Source organism: Anolis carolinensis, chromosome 1 (assembly GCF_035594765.1).
Source record: "Anolis carolinensis isolate JA03-04 chromosome 1, rAnoCar3.1.pri, whole genome shotgun sequence".
NCBI classification, from domain to species: Eukaryota; Metazoa; Chordata; class Lepidosauria; order Squamata; family Dactyloidae; genus Anolis; species Anolis carolinensis.
Window position 1 is genome coordinate 171,857,911 of NC_085841.1, and position 19,594 is coordinate 171,877,504.

General features: G+C 40.8%; 1 protein-coding gene and 1 long non-coding RNA gene across 3 annotated transcripts in view; one reads left to right on the forward strand and one right to left on the reverse strand.

Annotated features, from left to right (window-relative positions):
* The window catches only part of sertad2 (SERTA domain containing 2), a 137,477-nt gene that overhangs the window by 44,998 nt on the left and 72,885 nt on the right, over nucleotides 1-19,594 (forward strand). Inside the window, exon 2 of one of the 2 annotated variants that reach the window (XM_062958777.1) lies at nucleotides 15,991-16,092. The exons of the other annotated variant lie outside the window; for it this stretch is intronic. The gene's annotated coding sequence lies outside the window, so the exon portion shown is untranslated. The remainder of the gene's footprint in view (nucleotides 1-15,990; nucleotides 16,093-19,594) is intronic. 2 annotated transcript variants of the gene reach the window in all.
* Nucleotides 1-19,594, reverse strand: part of LOC134292921 (uncharacterized) — a 40,845-nt gene that overhangs the window by 19,961 nt on the left and 1,290 nt on the right. The gene's annotated exons all lie outside the window — the stretch shown is intronic.

The window sequence follows — 19,594 nt, forward strand, 5'->3', positions numbered from 1 at the left end:
TTTGCACAATTCATTATTATTATTATTATTATTATTATTATTATTATTATTATTATTATTATTATTATTATTACTATTGCAAGACATTTGAGTCCAAAGGGAGGGAAGGAGGGAAAAGAAAGCAACAGAAGGTGTGTATTTCTTTTTATTCCTAAGGAAACAAAAATGAGGTGGGTTTTTTGGGAGGGGGAGAGAAGTTTTAAAAAGCATTTTCTGGCTACTTTTAGAGTTTGAAAAAGGGAGAAAGAAAAGAGGTGGGAAAGGGCAGGAGAAAAGAGGACAAAGTTGTTTTTAGGGGGACTTTGCTTGCATTTCTTCCTTGGGTAAATGCATGCCCCAAAGCTTCTAAATATTTATATAGATTTCCCCCCTACAAATACATTAATATATGAATTTTCCCATCATATGTTTACAGGTCTTTGCAAATCCTATGTAAATATATATAGAGATTTCCATGTATCTGTTCCTATATGTATACATTAATTTTATATATGAATTTTATATGAATTTTACCCTCACATGTTTGCAAGTGCAGAGGGAAAATGTGCGTGCGCACACGCAGATGTCTAGATAGATATAAACATTGATAAATAGGGCTAGCAAATATTGCAGGAGGAAAATGCACATAGAGAGAGGATTTGCAAAGGTTTCAGGGGGAAATACACATGTGAAATTAGTATATATAATGATAGATCTATATCCTGCTCTGCATTGTTTATGTAGGCATTATATGTTTGCCTGTTACTATGTTGGAAGCTGGCCTGAGTCCCCAGGGGGAGATAGATAGGGCAGGGTACAAATGAAGCTGTTGTTGTTGTTGATGATGATGATTATAAAGTTATTGTTGCTTTTCCACTTATAGAGTTAGTTTACTGGGGGTTTTTTTGGTTTTGTTTTTTTTTTGAAATACAGTACATATTCAAAACATTTAACCCACTGATGCCTCAATTAATGTAATTTTATTGGTATATAATTTTATTTTTGAAATTTACAAGTAGCTGCTGCATTTCTCATTCTCAGCTTATACTTGAGTCAATAAGTTTTCCCAGTTTTTTGTGGTAAAATTAGGTTCCTCGGCATATATTCGGGTCGGCTTATACTCGAGTATATACGGTATATTTTCAGTTTTATCATTTATTTACTGTATTGTTATAAGTGTTTTGTTTTAACTTTCTATATAGAGTGTAATAAGTCCTCTCAAGCCTTTTTTTTTTGGTATTGTGATATGGCCTAAGGGCTAATCAATGAAATTTATTATTATTACTATTATGTTTTCTCTCCACAAGGAGCTTCAAAGTGGCAAACTACACAGAGGACTATGAGTTTCCCATCCCACAGAGGCTTGTAGATCTTGTCTACTAGCCCTTCCCCATTGCTTCCCATGTTGCGTTCTGCTTTGGCCACTTAACACTTCTTTCTCTTTATAGGGGCTACTCAGACGGTTTCCTTTTAAACATTGCTTTTTGTATTATCCTGATACATATTTGATACATACATATTCACCGATTGCTTCATACCATCTTCTTAGGAAGTCCCACTTGTTTCTGGGATGCAACACTGTCAAGTATATCATCAGTTGCTTTTAAAGTGCTGTTTTTAAAAAATATATATGTGGGAATGGATCCATCCTGGCCTGCCCTGTCCTATCCATTGTATGTCCCCCTGAGACTGGGCTGACAGGATAACCCTTTTTGCTGTCCTTGGAAAGCAAGTAATTTGGGTTTATGTGGAAGAAAAAGGGGTACCCACTCCTTGAAAGAGATCAATGAGAGGATTTCATTACCCTACACACAACTTCCCCATCATTCCAAACAGTCCGGATGACTCCTATGATCCTGTTAATGTCCTAGAGTTAGACAATCCAGACTCTCAACCAAGGGATTCCTGAGAAGGAAAGGGAACGTGTGGCCTCTGGAGCCCGTCATCCCTGTCTAGCCGCAGTATAGGTCAATGGTGAAGGATGATGAAAGTTGCACTCCTACAACCTCTGGACAACTGGACAGCCAATCTATACTGCTCTTGGTGTGAAAAAGGTACCGTATATGAGGGTTTGATGGGCCTTCCCCCCACCCCCTAGTTTTGCAGTGCCCTTGAAAAACCATCAAATATTTCCTAAAATCACATTACCTTTTAACTACTGGCCTAATTGTGTGGCAGAATAAAAAGCTTGAAGGGACTATTAAAGAAGCTGCCTTGAACGTGAATATGTGTAATTTCCACTGCAATTTAGAATTAGAGATCTGCGGCCAGGGTGTGTGTGTGTGAGAGAAGAGGGGATTGGGGAATCCTTTCTCAGCAGTGAAAGCAAGTCATAGTCTTTTCAAGAACTTTTCTCCCTTTCCTCTCACCATGCTCCCTCCCTCCCTCCCCCCAGTGGGAACAGCTGCTGGCCAAAGCCCCCCTCCCTTTAACTTGCTTTCTGGAGGGTGAGTTGTAGAGAGAGGGCCAGAAGCAGGAGGAGGAGGAAGAGAAGGAAGGCCTGCTATTTGCCAAGGTAAGGAGGGTGTGTCTTTGCTGACTGCTGCAGGGTTGTTCATCTGCACATGACAGAAAACACATGACAGCCGTGGCCCCTTTCAAAAGTATGTCCTTGTTTTGGGGAAGTAGAGGAATGTAAATGGCCTGTGGATGTCATTGTCTAGAAATGAAGGAAAGGAGGGGTCTGGGGGGAGAGAAAGGTTTATTTATTTCAGCCCAAGGTCCCTTGCTTCTTACCTGCGATTGTTACAGTCAGCTTCCTTGGGATGATGTCAACAAACAATAATGCAGGCTAAATATCCTAAAGGCACCAGATTGTTTCTGATATTAAAGGCTAAGCAGGATTGGCTGTGGTTAATATTTGGATAGGAGACTGCCAACAAATAACATGGTGTTGTAAGCTTGTATTTCAGAGCATGTAAACAGGTCAAACATCTCTTAGAATGTATTTCCTCAGAAAACCGAGGGAAATTCATGGGGCTGCCATAAGTCAACAAATAAACTATAGGCACACGTACACACACAAAGACTTTAAAAAAAAATTCCACGGGGATCTGGACCTCTAGAAAGGTAATTAGTTTCCAGGCTGGTTTATGTGCCATTCTGGTTCAGTTCTAAAATCCTATTGATACTTTGTATTTACTGTGCACTGACTTCCCCTTCCTCTTGTTGTAATGCCCAATCGCCGTTCTGGCCTCCAAATATGATTCAGAGAGTTTAGTCATCCCAGTTTTTGTAGATGAAGAAGGGGAGTCAAGAGGATGTCTGTGGTAAGGATGCTGTTTCTGACAAGAGAAACAACATTAAATTTCACCTGAGGAAGTGTTGCTGAATCATCAGCCTCCAAAGAGCATTAAAATAAGCAACAGAAACCTAGCTTCCTTCATCAAACCAGTTTTTAATTTGGGGCTCTCTGTAACTTGAAGAATTCTAACCAACTAATGCATTCACTAAGTTTGTTTAAATTTGCATACGAATGACATGCAAATTCAGCTTGCCCTGGGCTTTAGCTAGATATCGTGCACTGAGTAGAAGGTTGGATTTGGTGGTCCATGGGGCCTCTTCCTCTGTATGCAACATTTCCTTTGAAGTTGTGTGTGATGAATCATTTCACAAGTGTGCACAAGTATGCCCATACACAGTTCTCCCCTCTTAATGCCTGACTTGGTGGACGGGGTGCTAATCAACTTCCTGTTTTGTAGGAGCCGGAGTAATGACGCAGGCCCCTATCTGGGCTGTGCTAAAAGTGTGTAGAATCTTGGCCTCAATAAAATGCTGCAGTGCTTTTTGTCTATTAATAGTAAGGCATTTATTTTGGCAAAGGGTGGCTTTTGAGAGATGAGGAGTGGAGCCAAATTGACTAGTCTGCTGTGGACACTGAAGATCTCTGTTGCACTGAAGAATAGTGTGAGAAGTCAGAAGCAGACAACCCCCTGCCTGAGCTGGAACTACCATGTCTTTAAAATGAGGGCAAATTCAAACCTTGCCCATGTAATAGAGTTACAGCCCTTTTGTCCAACATTGGGTAGCTTGAGAAGAAGCATTTGCCATTTGTCTGTGCTATGTCCTAAGTAAGGCATGATTTTCTGTCTGTGTGTGTCTTCTCTGTTGTCTTATGGTGAATTTCATAGGGTTTTCTTGTGTAAGGAATCCTCAGAGGTGGTTTGCCAGTTCTTTCCTCTGAAATATGGCCTAAAGCACCTGGTTTTAATTGGCTGTTTCTTGAATTTTCTGAATTAAATGTGTGCTTCCTACACAAACTTTTGACAGTACAGACCAACATGTTTTGCTGTTCAGTAAAGAGATGTTCTGTATGCACCTATAAATGTAATTCATTAATATAACTCTTGGTTTACTTAGAATATCTACATCTACAATTGTTATGTGTGAATGTGGCAAATCAGATTGCATATTACTGAGCCTATAATGATGTTGTGTGTTCAGGCCCGAGATCCATTCTGCATAGTGAACCATAAACCAGAATTAGGCCACAACCTTATTTTGCTGTAGAAAGGGTTGGCAAACACATGGGTCTATATTCAGACATCAACCATCCTCCCTGGCTACCTCCTGGAATTAGACCCAATGTTGACTGCTTCCTTACATTGTCTCTAACCTGTTTTCCCTGTGCCTGAATCATAATAATCTTAACACATATCCATATACTATTCCAGCTGAATATATCCAAGATTTCCCTGCCCAATTCACTTGATGGTTTCCTCTACCACTGTGACCATACATGTACTGAAGAAATGACTACCATACTCAGCTGCTGGCTACCCATCCTACATAGAGCTACATATAGCACTGCTATGAGTTGAAACTGGGTATAGAGTATGCTGTCCTAGAGGGAAAAGAAGGTGCTGAATCCATTAGGTTACATGCCAAAATGTTTACTTAATGCCTGGACAAACCAAAGTCCTTTCCCACCAGGTCCTGGAGTGTGACCTCTGATCCCTTGTGTGGCTGATCACACCTGGACTGCCTGATGAGAATGCTGATACCATCTGCCGCCAGCTTAATATTCCCCACCTGAAATGCCCGTTCCACCTTGTCCGACTTAGATCCTGATACAAGTTCCAAAATTCTCTGTGCTTTGAAAGAGGCAGCAATGAAGGCTTTTTTAAAAAAGCTCTGCCTCAAAATATGATTGGCAAATATGCTTCAGTTCTGTCACCAGTTTCTGCAAGAGCCGGAATGTGATAGGCTTTCTGCAGTCTGCTGGCTATGGTGTTAACTCCTCCTAACCAAGCCCTTCTTACCAAGAAAGATGACCAAGGATACTCCCCATCCCCCAATCCTTGCTGAAAAATGAAGTACCCACAAAATGAATTGACATGGACCTCTGAGTCCCCTCCAGATCCCTCAGTCGGGTCAGGTTGTGAATTATTTCTTGCTTGGGAGCTGGTCAGGTAATCTCATAGCCTTACCATTTATGGAAAACCACAAACTTGCCCATAGCTCCACTATAAGATTTTAAAGCACTGGGCTCTACTGAACTCAACACCCTAAACAGGGCCGGCCGGAGATAATTTAAAATATTAAGCGGGGGTGGAGAAAAGCGTCCCCCCCCCCGGCGCCACGCAGGGGGTGGGGAAAAGCGCCCCCCCCGCAGGGGCGGGGGAAGCCTGACGGTGCCCCCCGGGGACCTGTGCCCGAGGCGGCCGCCTCACGTGGCCTCTATGGTGGGGCCGGCCCTGACCCTAAATCATGCAGTGCTCACAAGTTCTAATAGTTTGACTAGGAAAGTTGTCGACCACAGATCTGTCTCTAGCACCAAAGCACGAAACCTGTCTTCCTGAAATTGAGACAATGAATCTACAACGTCTAGGCCTAGAACATTTTGTGCCGAGAATGTAATATTAGCAGACAGGCATATCAACACGAACCTCCCTACCGGTTTCATGACTCTTCCTGATCGAGATGACTGGTTGTTAATAACACTAAAGACTGCCTCATTGTTGCACCAGAAAGATATCCATTTATCCCTGAAACTCTCAGTCCAGATAGATGCTGCCTCCAGTATATAAAATAATTCAAAAAAAAAAGTGAGGTCTATAACAATATTCTCTTTTAGCCAACCTGGGCACACTAATGTCCAGAAAATATACCCCAAATTCAGTGCCTCCTGCAACATTCAGGTGGATATGTAACCCTGCCTCTGGTTCTTGCCACAATGAGACCTGATTGTAGCCTTCTAGAAACTTCAACTGTTACTCAAGACCTTCCTTGACCCCTTGATTGTTCTGGAAACAGTGGTGAAGCAACTTTACCTCAGCTGTCAATCTGCACAAAAAGCCCTCCCTGGAGATGTCACCTTCCAAGAAAAATTCAGGTGATCTAGTAAAACCTATCCCTCCTTAAGGCTGGCTTTCTTACAAGTGCAAGACCCACAGCTGACCCTTTAAAATCTCTTAATTTATCCCCTGGCAATTACAGTGTTGCCTGCACAGAATCTAATACGATTCCTAAATACACTAGTAAAGTGTCTGTAATTGTGCCAGTGGTTTGTCCAGTTCATCTTCTAAGGCTTGAAGAATCCTCAGTGTAGCCTTACACTCCTACTTGCCAGCCCTGCTTATCGTAAGGAAATAATAAAAATAGTGAGTAAAAAGAAGTCCCTTCCCTGCACTTAACTGCACATTCCAGAAAGGTGCTGAGAGTCATAAATGCCACACAACAGATTGAGCATCCTATAGGCATGGCTTTATAATACCACTGGCCCTCAAACCTAAACCTCAGCAAGCAGAAATCATTTGGCTGCACTGGGAAGAGCCAAAATGCCGATTTTATTTCCCTTTTGACCAGAAGTGTCCCTGGACTAAGGGTGGCACACATCAATGTGAAATAGATCTAAAAAGGGATAGAGCAAATAATGGAGACCTCGCTATTTAATGATCTACCAGAATAACTTTAGTTTCCCTTTCTCTTTCCTTGGTCTCATCATCTATATCAGGGGTCCCCAAACTAAGGCCCGGGGGCCGGATGCGGCCCATTGAAGCCATTTATCCGGCCCCCATGGCACAAGGGCAGAAGGGGGTTGGGCTAAATGATCCAAGGGGTCTCTTCTTCTCTTACAACCCTTTTATTATTATTATTATTATTAACATTGAGGCTGGGTGGCCGTCTGTCAGGGATGCTTTGCTTGAGCTTTTGGTGCACAAAGGCAGAAGGGGGTTGGACTAAGGGTCTCTTTCAACCCGTTTTTTTATTGTAAGTATGACACAGCAAACAAGATAGATCCGCTGGATTTCGTTTCACAAAATCACAAGTCGAACACTTCCCAAGTGTCTAGGACTGTATGATGTATTTTTGGATGATGCATGCAGATCCCAGTAGGGTGGCCTTCTGCAGTTGGCAGATCGTATTTTCTATTGTTTCCAAATGCTGGCTGAGATCTTTTGGCATGGCACATTTATTATTATTATTGTTATTGTTATTATTATTATTAACATTGAGTCTGGGTGGCCATCTGTCAGGGATGCTTTGCTTGTGCTTTCAGTGCACAAAGGCAGAAGAGGATTGGACTCAATGGCCCAAAGGGTCTCTTCCAACCCTCTTTTTATTATTATTATTATTATTATTATTATTATTATTATTATTATTATTATTATTATTATTATTATTATTGCTCAGTGGCCAACTATAGTCCAGCCCGCCAACAGTCAGAAGGATCGTGAACTGGCCCTCTGTTTAAAAAGTTTGGGGACCCCTGATCTATATCATTGTAAGTTGCCAATAAAGTCAAGCTGTCACCAGTGGGAGAGAAAGGAGGGAACTCTAACCCTTGTTTGTATGTATACAGCTGGGTACACTCAACAGATCAATCCTATCCTACTAGAAATGTATCTCACTGCATTTTTAGGATTCCTCAGGTAGTTGTATATGGGATTGCAGCACATGTATTTAAATCACTTCCACTCCTTCAGAGCAGTTGTGTCCATCTTCACTGCTGAGCATATACAAAGGCTCAGCCACTGCTTTGAGTTGTAATTCAGCAGCTCCTGATGGTCAGTGAAGTGGTTTTCAGTATCATTGCGCCAGAGCACAACTTGTTCCTTGGTGTTTGTTTAGGGATCATGTGGATGTGGAAAACCTCTACTTTAGTAAAGCTGTGGTGCTTATGAAGAAGACATAATCTTTAATGCTAAAAGCAAGTGATAAATACCCTAAGGAAAAGGAAAGGGTCTCGTCTAGCACTGACTAAAAGTGAATAGATTGTGCTCTTTTCTAATTTATAATGTAAAGTAGCCAGCTTGCTATTCATGTAAAAGGTTTGAGAAACATTAGTTCTTTTCAAACCAAAGGCAGGATAATACCTGATTTTTTTCTGCATTTGATTCATTGGAGAGGATTTAGCGGTGGGCAGAACTGGTTAGTGGGAGTTAAATATTCCTACTAGGAAGTGGTTCTTTGCTGGGTTTAGTTTTAATGCCTTTAAAAAAGTAGGGTCATGTACTTGCATGTCAGTATATCTGTATTAGCGCACCTCAATTTAGACAAAAATACCTTATTCACATTTATGATGGGTGGGGGAAAGCTGTACTATACAAAAAGGAAAACCAACCACTTTAGCAACCCTTGCTATTGCTGATTTCTTATCAGTAAAAGTTTGGGTTTTTATATCTATACCTATTTTATATACAGTAGAGTCTCGCTGATCCAACCTTTGCTCATCCAGTGTTCTGTATTATCCAACGCAGTCTGCCTTTTAGTGGTCAATATTTTTGTAGTCAATGTTTTCAATATATTGCGATGTGTTAGTGCTAAATTTGCAAATTACTACATAACTTTACGGTGTACTGAACTGCTTTTCTGCCAATTTGTTGTAAATGATGATGTCTTGCTGCTTAATTTGTAAAATCATATAGTAATTTGACATTTTATAGGCTTTTCATTAATCCTTCCTTATTATCCAACATTTTTGTTCATCCAACATTCTGCCGGCCCATTTATGTTGGATAAGCGAGACTCTACTGTACCTATATACCTGAGGTCATGGGGAAATGTATAGGAAGGAAAGGGGTCACAAGTGGGAAAAGTTTAAGAAGCTGTGCACTATAATATGCCCATTGTTTTGGCTAAGGAAATACAAACTATGTTCACCATTTTGGGTGAGGCTAGTGTGCACTGTGTTAATGTATGGATTCCTTTTCCTTCCAAAATTCATTTAACATCAGAACTGTAAGTAGAGCACTCCATTCCCAGTTTCCATTTCCTGACTCTAAATGTGAGTGCATTCTTCATATGGTGAACTGTGGATGGCCTTAACTCAGGAAACAGCTACATGAAAAATCAGAGAGATAGCTCCTAAAAATGAACTATAATTTATACAAAGTGTATTGCGGCAGTAATCTTGCCACACAGCATCAAATGAAAAAATAACCATGTTTTGTTTACCTGGAATTCTTTATGATGAAGACTTGAACAGTTGTAGAGCTGGGCTATGCTTTTTGGTAGAGAAGGTTTCTTCCCTATATGGATAGTTGTTGGCCACTGACCTAACACATAGACCAGGGGTCCCCAAACTTTTTAAGCAGAGGGCCGGTCCGCAATCCTTCAGACTGTTGAGGGGCCGAATTATCATTTGAAAAAAAATACAAATTCCTATGCATACTGCACATGTCTTATTTGTAGTGCAACAACAACAACAACGAAAGAATACAATATTTAAAAATGAAAACAATTTTAACCAACACAAACCTATTAGGATTTCAATGGAAAGTGTGGGCCTCTACTGGCCAATGAGATAGTCAAGTTAATTAGGATTGTTGTTGTTGTTGTTGTTGTTATTGTGTGCCTTCAAGTCATGTCAGACTTTGGCCGAGCCTAAGTCTAAAATTAATTATTTATTTACTGCATTTATTTACTACATTTATATCCCACCCTTCTCACCCCGAAGGGGACTCGGAGCAGCTGTATGTACATACAATATATTATATTATTAGCATAACACAATATTAGCATTATATATTACTATATTGAACTATACCACTATACTATTATATCATATGTAATATACAACATATAATTAATATTATTATATGGTATTACTATTAGTATTATATTGTATAACATAAGATTATTATCAATATTATATGTATCTACAATATATTATATTATTAAAACTGATATAAAAATATTATATTATAAAACTGAGGGTGGGGGCCAGGTAAATGACCTTGGAGGGCCGCATCCGGCCCCCGGGCCTTAGTTTGGGGACCCCTGACATAGACCATATGTCCTCAACATTTGAAAGACTGTAGTGTAGCAACACTAGATTTTTGTTTTTCAGCCAATTGGAAAAGGGAAATTTGAGGAACAATTTTTTTCTTTCTCTCTCTCTGCTATGTTCTTAGAAATGGCATTGTTTTCCAGTCAGGTCTGTTAGAGAGCCAGTGTGGTGTAGTGGCATGAGTGTTGGGCTACAGCTCTGGAGACCAGGGTTCAAATGCCCACTTTGGTCACAGAAACCCACTGGGTGACCCTGGGCAGATCATCTTCTCTCAACCTCAGGGGATGGGAAAGAAATGTCCTCTGAACAAATGTTGCCAAGAATACCCTGTAATAGGTTTGCCTTAGGGTGGTCCAAAGTCAAAAACAACTCAAAAGCAAACAAAAACAAACCAATTCACTTTTTTCCTTTTCTTTTTCTCTGCTCTGGGCTGAAAAGAGTAGGTTTAAAAATCAGTAGATGTATGATTATTTCTGAAACTTGGGAGGAATGCTCCCCTGTTATCTTGTGTTATTGTATAGAAAATTCAAGGAGATAGTTTAAAAAACTAGTTTTTTTTAGCTTGAATAGAAAATTCAAGGAGATAGTTTAAAAAAATTGTTTGTAAAAACTTTGAAAATTCCCGCAAAATCCATAGATGGGTGAAACATTCTGAAACTTGATGGGTTAACAGTGGTAAATGTGTTCTATAACAGTAGCAAGTTTCATGCCAATAGCTCTAACAACATGGGAGAAAGGGGCCCCTGAAGTTTCCCAATTGGCACAATTATTTAACAAAAAGAAATGAAAAAGTAGTTAACTTATTATAGTTATGATACAAATCCCATCCAATTTCGGAAACACTTTAGAAACTACTTTCTCCCCACTCCTTAATTTCATAATGAGTATTGAAACATTTTTTCATTGATCGCACTGGCCTAATAAATGCATAGACTTTTACAACACTTCTAGTGCTGTTTTGCGTAAAACATCTGCTGCCCTTTGAACTTCCACCTGCTTCCAGAAACAGATTACTCTTCCAGACAATCCTTGTTTGCAGGAAACAAAATTATTTAATTTTATTTTTATGGTATGAAGTTTAGTAAGAGACCTTGAATTATTTCCTTGTGCCCAAGATCTTTCTTTGAAGAGTCCTTGAAAATCATGTTCCACTCTAAATCTTTGGATAAGTTTTCTACAAAGCAGCTGTAGTTTGTAAGTTTAAAAGTATCTGTCCTCTTCTTATGAAAACATTGTCACCTTCCTAGTATCTGAGTTGTTGTACAGACGTGTTAAAGCATGCACGCTTGTTCGGTCAGACCTCCCGGACACAGTGAACACAGTACAGTCTTATCTGTACGCTGCAAGCAGCTACTTCTGTTGGCAAGCTGCCGACAGCCACAATTCCAAAACAGAATCCCGCTAGAAACAATTGAGTCTTGTCACAGAGCTTTAAATGTGCAAGCATTTGGTATATTTCTTTAGGAAAATGTGTGTGTGTGTTGCTGGGTGCGTATTTTAAGAGCGGCTGCTGTAATTTGAAGTGGTCCCTTGTTCCTCATGATTATCATCAGCAATATCACAAAAAGATTTCTGCATAAAAGCAGACCGGTTACAAGCTGGCTCTTTCATGGCCCACAAGCTGATTTCTGAACAAACTAATATGCTGCTCCCACCAGTCTCTAGATTATGTATGCATTTGATCTGGAATATTTCAAGCACCGTGCTTTCTTCACTTTTCCTAAATCTTTAACCATTAGAAATGGATGTTGCCTGAAATAGCTCTTTCATTCTGACCCAGATGTTTTCTGGGTTTGTACATGTGTCTTCAAGTCACCTGTTGATTCATGGGAACCCCATAAATTCCTTAGGGTTTTCTTAGGCAGGTACGTAATAATCAGAAGCAGTTTTGCCAATTCCTTCCTCTGCTGCATATCATAATTTTACAGTTTTCATGTCTATTATCTTGCTGAGGTTTCATTTAGCTCACACAACATTCTTTTGGTATTGTTTTTCATAGGGTGCATATTTGCTGTCCCATCACCTTCTGCTCCAGAACGCAGGAGGTGTGGGGGCGCTCTTGGCTATCTGTTACTCCCAGGGAACCTTAGGCTTTCATGATCCAGTAGTCTTTTCACATAGTAAATACCCACAAGCAGGGCACAGGCCACTCTCTGTTTGCCTAGTATCTTCTAAAGCAGTGTTTCTCAACCTGGGGTTCAGGACCCCTGGGGGGGTCGTGAGGGGGTGTCAGAGGGGTCACCAAATATAGTATTGGGGGTTCTGTATGGGAAGTTTGGCCCAATTCTATCATTGATGGGGTTCAGAATGCTCTTTGATTGTAGGTGAACTATAAACCCAGCAACTACAATTCCCAAATGTCCCAAAGCCTTTTAGTATTAAATTGTTCTGTTGGATCTGGAAGTGAGGATGTGAAATTCTAAATCTAAAAGGGATTTTTCTCTGAGCGACTGGAAATTATTGGTGTGTTTCCCCTTTATAATAAGGTAAAGGTTTCCTCTGACGTTAAGTCCAGTCGTGACCGACTCTGGGGGCTGGTGCTCATCTCCATTTCTAAGCCAAAGTTGTCTTTAGACATCTCCAAGGTCATGTGGCCGGCATGACTACATGGCACGCCGTTACCTTCCTGCCAGAGCGGTACCTATTGATCTACTCACATTTGCATGTTTTTGAACTGCTAGGTTGGCAGGAGCTGGGGCTAACAGCGGGCACTCATTCCGCTCCCAGGATTTGAACCTGGGACCTTTTGGTACACAAGTTCAGCAGCTCAGCACTTTAACACATTGTGCCACCAGGGGCCCCTTTATACATAACTTCTATAATGCTAGAAGATCTCTAGGCCACTTGGGAAAAGCCCATGGGGCATTTTCTCACACCAGCTCCATTATATCAAGGCTTAAACCAATTTTCGACTCAAAAGTTCTGTTTCTAATAGAATCTTTTAGCTAGTTAGAGTTGGTGTCTGCTTGATGCTGTGAGTCCTGATAGTGGAAATAGTTTTCAGTGCTGTGCACTAAACTTGATGGTATTTCATGCTCTGCTCCTGTTTTCCATAGCTTTTAGCCAAGTCAGTTTCCTGACTATAGCTTTGTCACTCACCAGTCTCCCCATCCTCACCCAAACCATTTCCTGGCCATGGCGGCAGCAGCATATTAAAATAAAGGGGAAGAAATCCTTCATAGCAGCAATGAATGTTTGCTAGTGCACTCCACCCTGCAATTAGTCTTTTGGATACAGTTGGATGGTCATAGTCCATATGTCATTGTAAAATTCTCCAGGCATTTTTCTGACTGTAAAGAGAACCTAGTTTTCCTAGCTGATCTGATGGCTGAACTTCGGCGCTGTTGTCATTCTGAACAAGTTAAGCACTAACTTGGAATTAAACATTTTGCTAAGCTATCCATTCTCTGCAAGTGAGAAGCTACTGCAGAGAGTGTAGAATTAAAATAATGTCTTTAAAAGATTCTTATTGGGTTCAAGGCTACCTGCCTGAATTACTTAGTTGAATCAGGCCACAAACTATCTCATTCAACTGGTGGCCAACTGGTGTGCATGTAATTTCACAAACCAGGCTGAATGAGATAGTCATCATCACATTGGACCTCTCAATGCAGTTTGTAGAAAGATGTTTCTTGGCAGCTGCAGTGGCTCTTGGTCTCCGAAACAGGTACAAGCAGCCATGATCCTCTTTCTCCCTCTTTTGTTGCCTTGTGCTTGTGGCAGGAAAAGAACTATTGGCAGTGCTATTCAATCATCCATCCTCATCAGTGTAATGTCTTGTTGCTTTTTGTTAGAAAGAACAAGGTTCAGTTTCCATACTCTTTCCAAGAACGATGAGGCAGTGTATAGGTGTTTCTCCACATTTACGTATGTAGGTAAAGATTTCCCCTGATGTTAAGTCCAGTCGTGTCTGACTCTGGGGGTTGGTGCTCATCTCCATTTCTAAGCCGATGTGTCAGCGTTGTCCGTAGACACCTCCAAGGTCATGTGGCCGGCATGACTGCATGGAATGCCGTTACCTTCCTGCTGGAGCGGTACCTATCGATCTACTCACATTTGCATGTTTTCGAACTGCTAGGTTGGCAGAAGCTGGAGCTAACAGCGGGCGCTCACTCCTCTCCCTGGGTTTGAACCTGGGACCTTTCAGTCTGCAAGTTCAGCAGCTCAGCGCTTTAACACACTGAGCCACCGGAGGCTCCCATTTACGGATGTAACTTTTGCAAATTCAATTATTTGCTGCCACCTCTTCTGCTGTCATGATGAGTCTGCAAAGGGGACCTCAAAACACATTTCCTTTAACTGCTTTGAGGACCAGGGACCTCTCTCCAATAATCAAGATAGGGTTTTCATGCCAGGCCATATTAAGATCATATGACCTGCTTCATAGGTTCTGCCTTTGTACAGAAATGGAACATGATTTGCACCTATTTTAGGGATAAAATAAGATAGTATTCTTAGATCATTCTCTCATTTTTCTTTTGAGAACAGAGTGCAACTGCTCATCACATGGGCATGTTTGAAGCAAGTTTATTTTCAAGAGGAATGTGTTTCCAACTTCATGAATTGGAAGTACATACAATTATTAATGGGGTGGACTGTCTTGTTTCTCACATTTGCACACCATTTTAAATTTTAGAATGCAGTTTCCCACAGTCAAACCTTCTATGAAAATAGCAGTAGAACAACAATAAATGAAATGATTTATAGATGATGTGCATTTGTGGATTTGCAATGAAAATATACATTTAGAGAGAGTAGCATAAACTGCCAATGGGTTAAAACCATGGAGAAAATAGACATCTTTACTGGCCAGAGAGGAAGGAAGGAAGGAAGAGGAAATGCCAGAAATTATTCCATGATACCAGAAAAGGAGATGGGGAGAGGTCAGGGAATAGAGAAGCCAAATTTAGTTAACGGAGACAGATTTTTTTTAGAGGAGCAGATATGTGCATATATTCTATATCCTTAGTAGTTTTGGTAAAACATTTTTATAAATCCAGAATGAATAAGAAAGGCCATGATATGTAAACTTATGGATTGTGTGGTGAAAGCTGTTAGAGAAAATAATACTAGAATCTGAAATCAACCAGTGAACTGAATTGTAGACATTTCAAGACAGAAAAAAGCCAAAAGTAATGCCTGTCTACACCACAATTAAACTGATATACTCTAGCTCAAGAGTAAGAATTAGAGCTCTCCAGTAGGGAGCACAAAGTATTTCATCAAACTACAAATTTCAGGATTCCTTGGGTGAAGTCCTTACCATTTTTTTGTGTGTCAGGAGCAATAGGAGTTGCTTCTGAAGTGAAAGAATTGGCCGTCTGCAAGGACGTTGCCCAGGGGACGCCTGGATGTTTTGATGTTTTACCATCCTTGGGGGAGGCTTCTCTCATGTCCCTGCATGGAGCTGGAGCTGATAAAGGGAGCTCATCCACACTCTCCCCGGGTGGGATTCAAACCTGGCAGCTTTCAGGTCAGCAACCCAACCTTCAAGTCATGAGGCTTTTGTCCCCTAGGCCATCGGAGGCTCCTAGTCCTTACCATTAAACAGCTATCAAACCGGTATGCATAGTGCAAATGCACCCTAAGACTCCTACCAATCCTGAGGCATTATTCTGGTAAAGTAGCCCTCTAGATCCACCACATATTCTGCGGTTGTGGGGTTGTTGTTTTTTGGTATGGTTTTGACCTTCATTGGAAAGTTTCCATTTTAACCAATTGACTCCATATAATGGTAAAAGGACTTGTACTAACTCTTCTTCTGGTTTTTATTGTAGATCCTGATGTCCAAACTTCTCTTTCTTCCATCCTCACTTTCTTGTCCTAAGGCTGTTTTCAGTGAAAAGCTTTGACATCTGTAGAAGCAGCTGGAAGTGAGGGTGAGCCAATACTGCATGATAAAAAGGTCTCCATAGAAAATCAGTGGGCTGTGATAATTTCATCTTAGTGGGTGGGCTTCTGTTCTTTGTGAATTGGGAACATCCTGTCTTGCACTTTTTTTGTAAATGTAAAAAAACTAGAAATATATTTCTGCCTATTTAGCTCAGTTTAAATGGACAAGATATGAATGGTCTTGGAGTTAATTCAGCCAATTAACACAGTTGATTTACATTAGCCACTTGCAGAAGTGATCCCCTGTATCCATGAGTTCAGCCATCCACAGTTTGAAAACTTCTAAAAGAATTCTAAAATGCAAACCTCAGTTTTTGCATTTTATGTAAGAGACACCATTGCACTTAATGGGATGGATTCTGGTTCCTGGAATCAAAAGCAAGTGGATACCAAGGGTCTGCTCTAATTCTGTGTTGGAAATTGAAGGTCAGGTTGTTTAAAATGGAAAACACTACAGCTGTTCACATTTAAGGCTTGTTGTGTGAACTTAATATAAGTTTTTTTTAAAATTAAGTTGTTGTGATGTCCTTACAACTTATATCAGTCTAATATAGACTAAGCAATTGTTTTTTCTGTTATTCTATGTAGTCTAGCTACCATGTTTGGTGTCCATTCACTTTATGCTACATTTTATTCAGAAATGGGTTTCCATTTTCTTTGTGCTTTATGGCATAGGTTGTTACCATGCTTCTTCCATCCTCCTAGTTGCCTATGGGAAACTGGGAGTAGCCACCAAGAAGACCCTCTCATGCATCCTTCCCAGATGTGTTTGTGATCATGTTGGGAGAGAGGGTCTTAAAGCTCATGAAAACCTATATAGAGATGTGGACTTTCAGATAATGTGGACCAAAACCATGTGTTTTATGACTGAAAAGAAAGGCAACACCATGTTCCATGGAACAGAAACATGTTGGGGGGGGGGGGGGGCTATCAGATGAGAATTTAGGAAAATCCAGTCCCATTTGGATCCCTTGGAGATACTGATATTTACTGCCAAGTAAAGAGAGATGGCAAAAGCTTCCTTGTTAGTTAAACATTTCGTAGCAATGTACAGTTTTGGTTGCTATAGAGCTTATTTTGATTCTGCAGCAGCGTGCTAAACACGGCAAATCATGTGTTGCACAAAAAGAAAGAGAGAGACTGAAACACACCGATTTTTGGGCACTGAAGTAATTAGACGAGACACACAGAAAGGAAACATCTGTTAAGTACAAAGATATCACATTAAGTGACAAACCGTGCTTTGTCTGAATGTTGTTCATAGCAACATATACACGTGTATGCCTTTTATATTTTGTATTTCTATCATTTCGGTTTCTGCCATGCCTATGCTCCCTGGAATGATGTCTTATAGAATAGTTGATCATTTGTCTTAAACCCATTTCTGTTCAAACTGCACTCTTCCCAAGATTTGCCTTATCATCAGTCAGAAAAGTAACACTCTGAGAAAGCAAATACTGAGGGAAGTAGGAGCAGTTCTGTTTTGAAACCCAGTCATCTCTTTCTCTCTGACCCCTTCTATACTGCCATATAATCCAGATTACCAAATCAAATAATCCACATTATCTGCTTTGAACTGGATTATATGAGCCTACACTGCCATATAATCCAGTTCAAAGCAGATTATCTGGATTTTATATGTCAGTGTAGAAGGGGTCTCCCTTCTCTGTCTCTCCCTGCATTCCCTAAACCTATCTGGCTACCTTCAGGCATGGTGGAAAACACTAACCAGCAGCCACTGTGGAAGTAAGATTCAGGTGCCAGTCCAGTTCTATATGTGGGATAGAAGGGGAGATCATTTGTCCTTTCTTTAAGCCACAGAATTTTTGGGGTCTCTGTGAGTGTGTGTTCATATTTGGGGGGGGGGGGGTAAAGAATTAGTCAAATAGCTCAAAATTTTGTGAAAGAAGGACAAGGCAGCTTGATGAAGGTTGATGTTGCCGTTTTTACCAGGACCTCAGGATGAAGTAGTGGGATTGCATGTATCCAAGGAGTACATTGATTGTTCAGGACCAAAAAGAAAAAGGGGTTAGCAACCCAGTATCTTTTCCTTTCTGCTATAAATTAGCATTTTAATAGTTCTAAAATGTTTCATTATTAGGTTTTCAGGTATAACAGTTTGTTATAATCTTGTGCTGGAAGATGCCTTGGGCATAATGTTAGGAAAAAAGGCAGGATAGAAATTAATTAATTATGCAAATGAGAAAAGGAGTGGTGAGGCTAAAGAGTGGATAGGGGAGGCGCGGCTGAATTTCACACATGAATGTGAACTAATCAGCCAAATCCTGGGTTTTAGCCCTGAGACACATGCCTCTTCTTCATCGTTCTTTTCTCCCAATTTGCCTTCTGCTAATAATCCTTGTCTGCACTATGATTATCTCTTGTTTCCCCCACAGAAAGCTTCTTCCCCTTCTGGGGCCTCCTGACCTCCCACCTCTGCTCTCTTTAATCTTCCCAAAGAGCTGTTGCAAAAGCCACTGCTGTTTCCTGCTGCCCTGGATGCCTGCTGCTCCTCTCTCCAAATCCCTTTCCCGGGCTTCTCCTCTTAGGCTGGCTTCTTCCTGCCTTTTTCTGTTATGTCCTTAGTTTGGTTAACCTTTTGCTCTCCTTCTTCATCCAGTACTTTGCCCCACTAGAAAAGAGGTGAATCACACATTTCCAAATACTTCATGGACAGTCTAACTCAGTGCGTTTTTGAAACTGACCAACAATCCCAGAAGTAGTGGGTACCTGAATGGCACTTCAGAGGCTGCAGAATCCTTGAAGCCTCAAGGAAAGGAAAGGGAGGGCAAGAGAGAGCAGGACGGGGAGGACTGTGTTCAAATGCAAGGCTAAATCGTGGCTTAGCATTTCATGAATGGACCTCAAGCTCCTTGAGACCGGCTGCCTCTCATGGGGAAGCAATACAGGCATGCCAGAGGAGGCTGTGGAAATGAGAACATGAAAGTCCTAGGCCATTAATGGCATATGCCATTAAGATGTAATTTAGTCCAAAGGTGGAAATCATGAGTCCCATGGAGCACGTGTGACCCTCTTTGTTTGGAAAAGGGTGACATTTGGTGTGTATCCCTGCTTGATTTTGGGAACAAAGGGTTTTCCAGATGAAAATACCCAGGGAGTATGATTCTATGCCACAGATAGAAAGAACAAACAAACAAACAAACCAGTAGTTGTAGAAGTGACTTTTGGGTACCCAAAAGAACCTTCTGTTGACTGTCAAAGGTTCCAGAAATCCTTAACAAACCCACTGATTCTCAGCATGTGTCATTTGTCAGAGTTCAGAGAGAGAGAGGTACGTACATACACAACTTGTATTAGTACTGTCCTTAAGCAATCACAGACAGTTTTGGCAGTAAACGCCACACATTCCATTCTACAATGATGTCCTGCAGAAGGCTTATGTTTCCTTTTCCTTCAATGTAAAAGCCTGTCTTCAAAAATCATCCTTCCTCAATAAGCTTGCAAACTCGCCAAAAGAATTTTTATGCT